The 12697-nt window shown below is 37.8% G+C and overlaps 1 protein-coding gene across 4 annotated transcripts in view; it reads left to right on the forward strand.

Moving 5' to 3' along the window:
* Positions 1-12697, forward strand: part of plekhm3 (pleckstrin homology domain containing M3) — a 104323-nt gene that overhangs the window by 57078 nt on the left and 34548 nt on the right. The window lies entirely within an intron of this gene.

Consider the following 12697-nt stretch of genomic DNA (forward strand, 5'->3'; position numbering starts at 1 on the left):
TGGGTGCTGTTAATACAAATTAGTATGGGCGACAGGGAGAATGGTAAGTCTGTTATTAGTCTTATAGCTTGATGTAAACTTTTTCCCTGCAGTTTGAAAATGTTTCCTATAATTTTTCAAATAATTTTAAGTGTCATTTTGTGTCATTTTTATATGTATATCTATTGCATAAGCATCCGCCCTTATTCAGCTTTTATACATTTTGGTTTGTTTTTTAAACATTTAAGTTATAATATAATACACACATACTTAACATAATAGGTGCAATATATTGTGACACAAAAGAAAAAAACAGAAAAAAGCAACTATTTGCCATCACAAGTCAGTTCTTGCTGTAACCATGTCTGTCTGCAAATATAGTTCTGAGTCTTTTGGTGAAATTATATACCAGCCTAACATAGGCTGGTGCATAGGCATAGTGTACAGAACTGATTTGAGTCCAATTTCCCAGGCAGGTGTTGATCAAGTTAATCAGATGACCCTTGTGTACCTCATTTTTCAAGTAGTTTACATGAACTTGCCAGCTTTTATGTTCTAGGGTTTTTTTTCCCAAACTCTAACATCCTGTCCTTTCTATTATTGGGGGAGTGGGGGTAGGACTGTGCTTGGTGGAAGGGAGGATGTATAGAATGTTTTGTTAAGATGAAGCACTGGATTCAGAGGCACTACTGTGCGTTTGTTATATATAACTGGTGGTTAAAGGATAAGTAACACTAATAATGCTCTATCCTACAAACCATTTACCGTATATACTCGAGTATAAGCCGAGTTTTTCAGCACCAAAAATGTGCTGTAAAAGTCGCCCTCGACTTATACTCGAGTATATACGGTATATGAAGGCAAGAATCAGGACATTGCACAGGAAGCTGAAGCAAGAATCTGACAGCAAGTATCTAACGCAGAAGGCATGCAGGAAGTTTCAGGTGGCTACTAACTGTCATTCAGTGTTTGTATGTGTAGGGCTCTGCTGCTCAAATGCTCTGTGGGTCCTGAGGGGAGAGGATGGAATTGCCATTATTTCTCTGGTTCTAAATATTACAGCAATGTAGCCCAAATCAATTTAAAAAAAATCAAATATTAAAACCTTTATTGGAAGATTGGAAGTAATGTATATGGCAAAGAGTGGCCTTTTTATTGACAGTGGGTGGTAATGCCCTTTAAAATGGCAGAACATAAACAATGGATGGTAGTGGCTATTAGTTAACAGGTGCAGTTGGGCAGCTTTGTACACGGCTCTGTTCTGTGCTGGGTGGCAAAGGGCAAAAACTAATGACCAACTCTAATGACTGCTCCTAGGCATGGTAAGGCAGTATCCCTTAAATAACCACTAGAACCTGTTGTTGTCCTTCAACAAATATTTGTACAGGGCATCCTAAGCAATCAGTACCCATGTGTGCTTATGTCACTTAACTAGTCTAGTTGCATGCTGTCTTGCCAGATTCTCACTCTCTGCTTCTGGGTAATGGAAGTGAAAAGCTCAAATGCTAAATGCATATTCTATTTAGTGGGGCTGATGCACTCTCACAAATAGAAGTTATTAGACAGTATAGACAGTTAAAAAAAAAAACTTAGCAGTAGCTGCTGCGTTTCCCACCCTAGGCTTATACTTGAGTCAATACATTTTTCCAGTTTTCTTAGGTAAAATTAGGTACCTCGGCTTATATTCGGATCGGCTTATACTCGAGTATATACGGTAATATTTTGAATGATGTAGTACAAAATACCTGTTAAAAGTTGGCTTCCGGTCATTTGAAGAAAGGCGATACGGCGATGCAGATGAAGTATCAGGGGAAGCGTCCACTATGCGTCCAGAAGGAAGGCTAGGCTCGATCAATCGATCGCCTTTCTTCAAATGACCGGAAGCCAACTTTTAACAGGTATTTTGTACTACAGCATTCAAAATAATAAATGTTTTGTAGGATAGGGCAATTATTGGGGCAGGGTAGAATAGATTTTTTAGTTAAAAATTTTTAGTGTTACTTTTCCTTTAAGATCCATCTTGTGTACATTGTGTACTGTGGACATATACTGTATGTGCTTTGCTATATATAAATTCAGAATGAATACTTCATCAGCAGACCGTTTATATCATATTAAGTGGTCTATTAAAGGTATAAAGGTAATACCTTTATTGGTTTACTAAGATAACCATAGAAAGCTTTCAGAACATTTTAGTTCCTTTCAATATAATCAGGTTTAAAAACTAACTAAAATATTCTGAAAGCTTGCTAGGTTATCTTAGTTAGCCAATAAAGGTATCACCTTTATACCACTTTTGATATTTTTTATTTCAAAAGTGTAACAGTAATATTGCTCTTTTACCTTGAGCTACCAGTTTGTGAAGGTCTGTGTGCTCCATCAGAGATCACCTGACAAGAAACTAGCTGTAGCAGGTGTGGGAGTAAAATACAGAACTCAGTCCATTCATTGGCTGATGTGACCTAACATGTATGCGTTCCCTTGGTTTGCTTGTGTGCACCTTCAATAGTATAAGCCCAGGGGTTAGCCCTTAGTACTTTAAATGGCATTTTTTTAATTTAGGATTACCCATTGGCATGTACTACTAAAAAAGTATATTTTTATGAAAATGGTTTATTTAGATGAAGCAGGGTTTAACATATGGGCTGTTTTATGTGATATATTATTATAGAGACTTACATTGTTTGAGGTATAGTTTTCCTTTAAAGGAGAAGGAAAGGCTAGTAAAGAGTTAATCTGAAGCTGCAGGCAATACCTTCAGTTGTCTCAGTAGTGCCCTTAAGTTTCCCCATATTTCACCTGTTCAGAAGATCTGAAGCCAAACAGGCAGAAAAAACGCAGAGCTGGGTAAAGAGGATTCCCATAATGCATCGCTCCTGCAAGAACTGTGTGACCGGGACACTGTAGGCGCCGCATGCACTTTGCTGAATTTCATTCATTAAGAAGCAGGCGCGCTCCCTTCACTGACACAGGAACAGGCAGCAGGCAAGCAGAACAGGCGAGCGGGTACCGGGTAGCGAGCGGGCGGGCGGGCAGGGGGGAGTGCGAGCAAGGTGTGTGCTGACGGGGGGTATTGCCGGTGTTTTGTGTGGGATGGGGGGGTGCAAGCGCGGGTGTTTAGAAATCCAAGATGACGGAAATAAAAAAAGCAAATTTTGGGTAGAAGGGAGGATTATTTTAAAAAATAAACTTGGCGATCTGCTACAGGAAAGGGGGCTCTACAACATATTAGGTGCTATAGTAGAAGCCTTTCCTTGCTCTTTAAAAAGATGGTTTACCTTGAAGTAAAAATTTAGCATGTTATAAAATGGGCAATTATAAGCAACTTTTTCATTGGTCTTCATTATTTTTTTTTTAACTATTTGCTTTCTTCTTCTACCTCTTTGCAGCTTTCAAATGGGGGTCACTGACCTCAGCAGCCAAAAAGCTATTGCTCTGCAAGCCTACAGTTTTATTGTTTTTGTTACTTTTTATAACTTTTTCTATTCAGGTACTCTTCTGTTCATATACCAGCCTCTTATTCAAACCACTCCCTGGTTGCTAAGTTAATTTGGACCCTAGCAACCAGATAGCTGCTGAAACAGCAAACTGAAGAGATGCTGAACAAAAAGTGAAACTTGAAAAATAAAAATAATAAAAAATGAAGACCAACTGCAAATTGTCTTAGACTATTAATATATCATACTAAAAATTAACCAAAAGGTGAACAGTCCCTTTAAGATTTGTGTTTTGCAGAGGTTTGGACAGTGATCTGCAGGTGTAAGCATTTTGTGTTCATAGTTACTCTTTAACTAGAAACGCTGTTTATGAACAGTTGATGCTCTTTCCTTGTTTCTGTATGCTTCTCATCAACTGGTAGCTCTCAGCAGGAAGTTTGCTGCCAAGTAAGATGGCTTGTTCCTTGCTTAAATGAGACAGCAGTGCTGTGTTCGTGCACGCTGTACCCGAGAAATGACCCAAGTTCAGAAAGAAGGGCAAACCAAAGACGCTTTGGCATTCTACTCTACCAGCCCCCATTGCTACCTCCTATTTTCCTCTTTCATATTGTTAATGGTCCTTTGCAGGCATGATATCTAATTAGAAGCATTTGGATTTAACAAGCAGAAAGACAAAGCGTGACAGCTCGAATATAGTTCCCTGCTAGTGATGATTGTGTAACATTCACCAAGCCATTCCTCGCTTCAAAATCCTCTCTAAGTAATGGAGGGCTGAGACCCGTATTAAAACATTACTAAATTGCTGTTAGCTACATGATTCCTGGCAGTGTGCTGATATTAATGACCCTGGTGTTAATTTCAGGGTGGTTAATTATTTGTTCACAACAAGATACATTTTGAAAAGACTTGGATCTGCTGAGTGTTTATATTAGAAGGTAGACTGACACTAAGCACTCGATATAAACAAACATTAAGCATTTCACTAATACATTTATAATGTAATGACACTCCATAGGTTTTATGATTATTATCCGGAAACCCTTATCCAGAAAGTTCCAAATTTTCGAAAGATCAACTCCCATTAACTCCATTATAACCAAATATTTCTAATTTTTAAAAATGATTTATTTTTCTCTGTAATAAAAAAGTACCTTGTACAGGTATGGGATCCCTTACCTGGAAACCTGTTATCCAGAAAGTTCCGAATTACGGAAAGGCCATTTCCCATAGACTCCATCATAAGCAAATAATTCTAATGTTTAAAAATGATTTCCTTTTTCTCTGTTATTATAAAACAGCGCATTGTACTTGATCCTAAGTAAGATATAATTAATCCTTATTGGAGGCCAAACAAGCCTGTTGGGTTCATTCGATATTTGAATGATTTTTAGCAGACTTAAGGTATGGAGATCCAAATTACAGAAAGACCCTTTATCTGGAAAACCCTAGGTCCCGAGCATTCTGTATAACAGGTCCCATACCCATACTTGATGTTAAATAAGCTACACTTAATCCTTGCTGAAGGCAAAACATTGGGTTTATTCAATGTTTAAATGATGTTTTACTAGACTCTTAAGTCCTAAGAAGATCCTAAGTACCCCAGGTCCTGAGTATTCAGTATAACAGGTCCCATTCCAGTACTCTTTTTTTTAATATATGGAACACTGTACACCTGTTTAAAATTATAAGGATATTAGAAGTCACAGAGGAGCTTTATGGCCATTTGCATTATTTTTTATAATACATACATTTTTGAAAATCATGTGATTAAAAATTACTAACCACCAATTTTAACTGATTGCATTACTTTCTAAGTATATTGTTTACAGGATATTTATGGCTTTTATGCATTTTATAATTATTATGCCCAATAGTGATGCACGATTAAGCTGTTTCTTAACCTGCACTGAAGCAAACCTGTCCGCATCCAACCTGAACCCAGCCAAACCCACTGTCTCTGCTTGCTTGACCTGCCCATGTCTGACGTCACTATTGGGGATGGGTTGGGCAAGTGCAAATTTTAAAAACAAGTGGCCAGCAAGTGACAGATTAGCATGAGCAGGCCATTTTGCTCTACAGTAAACAGTAAAGTACCTTATCAGAGGGTACAGGAGGGTTGTGCATATTCTGTACATGGGTCTCTTACTTAAGCATTCTCTTCTGGAACATCTTAAATAGTCTATGTGTAAACAGAAGGGGTATAACTTGAAGTTACTGAGCCCTCCAGAATAAAAGATTCTTATATATTGAACAAGCATGGTTCTTCAGGGAGCAGAGATCCAGCTGCTTATTCAATATGCATAGCTATTCAAGCACACATGACTACCTAGGAATTTGCAATGAGTTGTGGCAGGCTCAGGCTGGTGCTGCTTTTGGTAAGTGGGCTGTGTGCACAGATGGCAGACCCACAACAACAAGAACAGAATGGCAAATAGAGAAGAGAATGGATAGAATAAATGATATATTGTATATGGGGAAGGTAGAAAAAGGAGAGAATATGGAAAAGAAGGAAGGAAAGTTGCATGTGAGGAGAGCGGAAAGTGGAACAAGGAAGCAGGCCAAGAGCTACTGACATGCTTAGACGTAAAGGAAGGGACAGGTAAAAATCAGTAAATGTAATTTAAAAGTCGAAAGAGAGTCTAAGATCAAAGAATACAGCATAGAAAAGCTAGTGACAGCAGTGAAGAATGCCCAAATTATTTACATAATAAGTAAAAAATGACATAACAATTTGAAATGATTTGTTCTCTTTCAAATTATTTTCATTTAACTTGGGGTTGTTTTGTAGCACATACATTTGGGGGTTCTTAAATAATGTTTGACTTGTGTTGTGTCATTTGTCTCTTGCTGTAGTAAATGTACAATTTTGAATTGTTTACATTCACTATTTGGTGTTGACCTTGCCTGACAGGCCTTCATGTATTGTAAGCAATGCTGATTATTTTCTTTCCATATCTGTTCTATAGATTTATCAATCAGCTGTTTAATTATTTTAACGCTGCCTGCCAAAGAGACAAAAAAAAAAAAGAACTATTCCAGCAATAACTAAAGGTGGCCATACACAGGCCAAAAAAGTGCCTGGAGGCAACTTATCGGGCTGTGTATGGGGCCCACTGACAGACCTACCTGACCGATATCTGCCTGAAAATCAGCCAGCTTTTGTTCAGGCAGGTTTAAAAATCCCATACAGACAAGGAGCGCGTTGGTTGATTGATGCTGTCCTTGACCTAAAGCCTGCTTCCAGTCAAAGTGATCTGATCCTTCAATATCACCCACCCTAAGTTAGACATATCAGGAAAAGATTCACTCACTTGGCAACCTCGCCAAATGAGTAGATCTTTCAGTGTATGGCCAACTTAACTGTTGTCCACTACTGAATTGCCCTAACGTCCATTCATATTATTTTCAATATAAATGTAGTCATGAGAGCATTGTTTCGTAACTCCATATAGCAAATAGATTAACATTCTGAAACCACACTGCGTGTTGGTCCTGCTGGCACTATATCCTGGGTTTTATAAAACTGCGGTTTCCATGCTCCTGGGTTAACCATAATTACCAGGTTTGCAAATTGCAACTTTTACTCTGTTTGCCTTTGTCATTGCTGTATTTTTAGTTTTCTGCCCTAAACTTCTATTTTGAGCTGTGAGGTCATTGAAAATTATTTTCTGGCTAAGAATTTCCAAGCATTTTCCATATATGAAACAAGGCATATCTGTATGAAAGGGTGTCTGTACGGTCTTGATTGTTTCATACTAAAAGGTTATAAACCAAAAAATACTATTTTGCCTATTGAAAGAATATTCCTATCTAAAATGCATTAATTAATGGTTTTATTGGTTTTTAGAGTTATATGGTAGTATCATTGCTACTGAAAGCAGCATCTTTCTGGCTATATTCTCTGCATTGCTTCTTTTGAATATTGAAACAATATAACAGAAGCAAACTGATTAACAAAACTTAAGAAGCAGGCATGGCATTGTTGAAAACAAAATCATGGCTGGAGAAGTTACATTTTGTGCTAAATTGGCTTAAGAGTCAGGAACATTAGTGCAGAAATCTGCCGAAAGTTCTGTTCTAAGATTTTTGCAATTGGTCTTCTTTTTTTTATTATTTGTGGTTTTTGAATCATTTAGCTTTTTATTTAGCAGCTCTCCAGTTTGAAATGTTAGCAGCTGTCTGGTTGGGAAGGTCCAAGTTACCCTACCAACCAGACTTTGATTTGGTTGGTGTGGGTGCAGGAGATGTGCCCAACTTATATGCATTGTAGGAAAATGTAGGGTTTACACTTTTATTGCAAATGCTTTTACAATGGATATTATAATTAATAGATATTGCAAAGTTGCTTATAATTACAATTGCATTAAGTCTTAAAAAATAGTTCCTGTTATTTGTTAATGCATGTCTAAATACTTTATGCCTGTAACTTTTACTGTGTAGTAACTTAATATTAAAGTCCCAAATTACAAGCTAAACTAAAATACAAGCTAAGCTAAAATACCCCTACCGGGGCTTTTTCACCAACCAAAAGCTTGGCAGGGCGGGTGAAAAGCTGGGAGGTGGTGACTTCATGGGGCAAAAACACTGGTGGTCATGGGGTGGGACGGTGCCATCACAGGGGCTAGGCTATGATGTGGTGATTGGCAATTTGCTGATTGCCACATCAATCCTGCCCAAATTAGGAAAAACGAGCAGGCAGTTTTGACACTGACAGCTCTTACAAAAACTGGACTGTTTGGGTAAAAACCCAAAGCCCAGAGCAGTCTGTGCTACATGTCACTTAGCAATACAGTTATTTTATTCCTTTGAAAAAAATGCAGACACGGGGTGGACTGTTTATCAGAATTCGAAAAACTCAAAAACATTCCAAACCCTGTGTGTTTATTTACTAAAAAGAAGAAATGATTAATTAAAAAGGAGAAAAAAAGACCTTGTATACATTAAATTTGCATTCAGCTTATAATTTTCAATGGGTCTACCTACTCTCAAAAAATTCCAAAAATGTAAAAATCTCAAGGAACTTGAATTGAGAAAATAGTTTAAAATTTACCTAAGACAAAGTTTTTTTTTAGTTTTATTAGAATGTTGATAATTCAACCCAGTAAGGTAGAGTCCTGCAAGCATCCAGTCGGGCAGACCCGCATTAATATTTTGGGAATTAATGGGTCATATCTATATTTGTCTACAGACTGATGGTGACCCTCAGTTGTGCTTTGTTTCTTGTTTATTTTTTTTCTTAATTTTTTGTTTCATTATTAGTGGATGACAAATGGTTAAGTAGTTGCTGTGTTCATCCAACCAACCATCCTTATAAAGCTGTGCTGCTTTTTTGCTACGCTTTGATAAATATAGTAGTCCTGTGTTGCTTTGGCCTTCTCTCTCCATTACAAGAGTTGTGAAAAGCAGTCATGCTGGCACCTGAATCTTGGCACAAAAGATAAAAGAGAACAGCATGATTAGCATGTGTCTGTATAGCCTATTCATGTCCGCGTCTGATGTAAATGCTTTTTTCAGAGCAATTAACAGATGTTTACATGAATGGGAAACATATTGCACACATCGTCCTTATAAAGAGCTAAACACTCACCTTATTTAGATGTAAGTAATGTGGTTTTCGACACAGGCTTGGAACTTATACTTGTGCAATCAAGATATTTTGTGTTTGTTCAATCACAGTTAACACATGAGACAAATTTTGCAAGCATTTAATCAGTGTGGTAATCTCTATAAGATTGAATTTTTATTAGCCCACTTTTGTTATTGTTTTTACAGTATCTTGTATCCTTTTAAAATTATTATGTTTTTAAAGGGTACCTGTCACCCTGAAATTGTTTCCCCCACCACGGGCTAATAGATCCCACACTCCGGTTGGGAGAAACAATGGCTTTTGTTTTTGGTTGTTTTTTTTTTTTAAAGAAACAGCCCCCGCCAGTGCTAGGCCACCCACACTGGGAGCTCCTGATGTTGGTCTCCATGTTGGGGCACATGCATGCGCATAATGAGTGAGCTTGTGAGGAGCATCAACCTTGCCTATGTCAGACACATGTACATGAACCAAAAATGTTTTTTTTTTTAGTTTTAATATTGGTGTGTAGGCAGCCACCTCAGTGCTTTGGGCCTGATTCTGAGCTTTCAGAAGGAGCCAGCGCTACAAACTTAAGCTGTTTTCAGATAAACTATTATTTCTCCTACTCCATGTAAAGCTGGCCATACATGCGCCAATATAATTGTTCGAAATTACCGTTTGTACAATGTTTGTATCATGTGTGGGCTCCAAATTTTTGTCCCAGTAATTTTCATCCCATGGTAATTGGTCATTTAGTTGATCGGACAGGTTAGAAAATATTGGTGCAATAACAATAAAATCTATGCATGAATTGTGTATGTGGCATTTTAAAGTATGATCGATATCTGAACATTCAGTGGAAGAAGACTAAAATCTGAATGTATGGCGACCTTAACTGGAGGAGTCGGTGAGCTGGACTTTAATTTTTACATTGAATGCTATTCCCATATCTACCACTAGGTGGTAGATGGAAGCATTTTTAGCAATACAGGTGTCAGGTAGCTGCTATCTTGCGACCTTCCCATTGTTCTGCTGATCGGCTGTTGGGGGTGAAATGGAGGCGGGTAAAATTGACAAACATAATAACCCCCATATGTAATAAAAAGTTTGTGTGGGTGATGTAACCAATAGCAACCAATAAAATATTTGATTTTAAACGTGGGGCAAGTAAATGGTACCTGTAGATAGGTTGTTATAGGGGATTAGACTGTAACAAACTTTGTGGAAGCACAGGATATGGTATGGGCAGCATGGGTGAGGGAGAAAAGGTGAAAAAGGGTAGGAAAATAAAAGCAAAAAGACAGGATCAGGCCTTATGTACTTTACACACTATTTTCAGGTTGAGGTTAAAATAATGGGTGGGTTTTGCAGTACCTGTATTATTATAGATTGGTGCCACAAAGTGGTTTTTGAATTATTTTGCTTTTTCTTTAGCAAAAACAACCCTGTTTGTTAGGGTCTTATGAAAGCCTGAACAGAAAGAAAGGTAATATAACAACAAAATTGTAGGCTAACAGAGCAATGGTTTTGTGGCTGCCAAAGTGAGTGGCCCCTATGTAAAAGCTTGAAATTGAAAACTATTAAGAATAAAGACCAGTTGCAAAGTTAGCTTAAAGGTGAACAACCCATTTAAGGACTGTTTCTCCACTCTATTCTACTAATGCAGAAATTAATAGATAGATTTGTAGTAACATTCCTTTTAAAATGTATTTTTTAATTACAGTATTACATAATGCCCTTCTTTCATCCCAAAACTGTCACCCATAGTAAAATGTCTCTTTAGTGATATAGTTATCTATGTCAACAAAGTTTTAATTACCAAATAGACTAATATATATGGCATATATCAGATAGACATGGAACTGAACAGCTTCAGTTTGCATCTTATGTATCCTAATCTATCCTTGGATTTGTACAGTATCATCTCTATTAGGTATAGTTTGTTTTTTTTAGGCCAATGCAACTCATGCTATTATTAACATTTCAGCATGATATAAAACAAGGATTTCAGACGCTTTCTTGTTTATCACAATTGAGTTGATTTGAACTGTTGACCTTGAGATTGGAGTTCAGCCCATCCTGTTGAACTGTTGAGTCTGCCCCTGCAGTGAAAACATTCACAAAAGAGCTTTCAGAAAAAGCCCAAGAATCCCCAAACGCTAGGTAACGGTTATAAACTTATAGTCATAAAAGGAAGCAATTTGTCATTCATTGAGTAGAAAGTAGTACATTTGGGTAATCTTGACACCTGTCAGACCACTGAACAATTGTTAATTTTCTTTTCATTTTTTTTATAACATATATTACATTTTTTTAATAGTATATACTGTTTCACACTCATAGGGCTTGTGTGAAAAAGGAAAATCTTTATTGACAAAACTAAAATTTTATCAGGGTCCCAAGCCTTGGTCAAAGCAAACAAACAGATAAGATATTAAAATATCAAAGCCTACATTGACGAGTATATTGTTCTGCATTGACTAAAAAGGTCATCTATAATATTTTAATATCATTATCCAAAAACATAGCATCTTAGTAGACCTTAAAGTACATTCAGTACATACAGCCCAGTTTTCTGTGTCTATATATTTGCTGGGGGTTAGAGCTTTTATAATGCATCATCACATGACACCAATTATTTATTTAATAAATTAATAAAATAAAGAACCATAGGGCTTTTGGAGGCATAGAGCATAAGCAGTGTTTTTACTTGTCGGGAGATTTTTGCCCCCTGCCCTCAGTCTCCCGTCACACACAGTTTTTACCAGTATGCTTTGCGTGTCATGTTCCCCCACCTGTCTTGTGGCTGTGACTGCATACCTTTGTGTAAGCTTTAAATGGTATCAATAGTGAAATTAACTGGCCCCCTGCATTGTTCACACCTCATATTCAGGCTGTAAACCCCTGTATAGTTTACACCGGTATTGTTGACACCTTTAAAGGAGACATATTGGATAAATGGGAAAAACCCTAATTTTGTAGGCAATTATGAATAATATATGGTGCTGTTTTCACTTTGTGCTAAAAATTAATCCTATCTGTAAAAATGGCCCCTTTATTGGAGCTCCCTATAGATCCTATCACTTCTCCCACCACGTTTGAAATGAAGAGTGGGCGTGTCCTAACAGTTCCTGCCAGAAGCACAGTAGGAGGGGGAGAGACAATCACAGCCTGCACTCACACAAGCAAAGACAGGCTTCAGTTTCCTATCAGGTCAGCCTAGCTGCTGATTGGTTCCTATCCTACAGTGCAGTGTACGGAGGGCCGCCAGCTCCCCAGCTCATCCAGCTCATTCAGCCAGCAGGAAGGGGAACAGATGGGCGGGACTAGAGGGGTTTTTGTGGAATTTCTCAATAAATCAGCAGGAAACACAACTTTTTAAGCACATTCCTTCTATATCTATAGGAGTATAATTCACTGGTACGTTCATAGTTTTTATAGGATATGTCTCCTTTAAGTCTCTGTGTTGTTCACACCTTCTAGTTCCTCCATTGTTCACCCCCTACATTGTTCACAACTCAGGCTCAGACTGTAAGTGCCCACATTGTTCAACTGTTCACACCTCAGACTGTAGGAGCAGTGCCATCATTGTGTCACTGTATGTACTGCCTGCCCTATTCTGCCTGTGTGTGCCATACTCTGCCTACCCTATACTGCCTGTGTGTGTCATACTCTGCCTACCCTATACTGCCTGTGTGTGCCATACTTTGCCTGC

This window comes from Xenopus tropicalis, chromosome 9 (genome assembly GCF_000004195.4).
Source record: "Xenopus tropicalis strain Nigerian chromosome 9, UCB_Xtro_10.0, whole genome shotgun sequence".
NCBI classification, from domain to species: Eukaryota; Metazoa; Chordata; class Amphibia; order Anura; family Pipidae; genus Xenopus; species Xenopus tropicalis.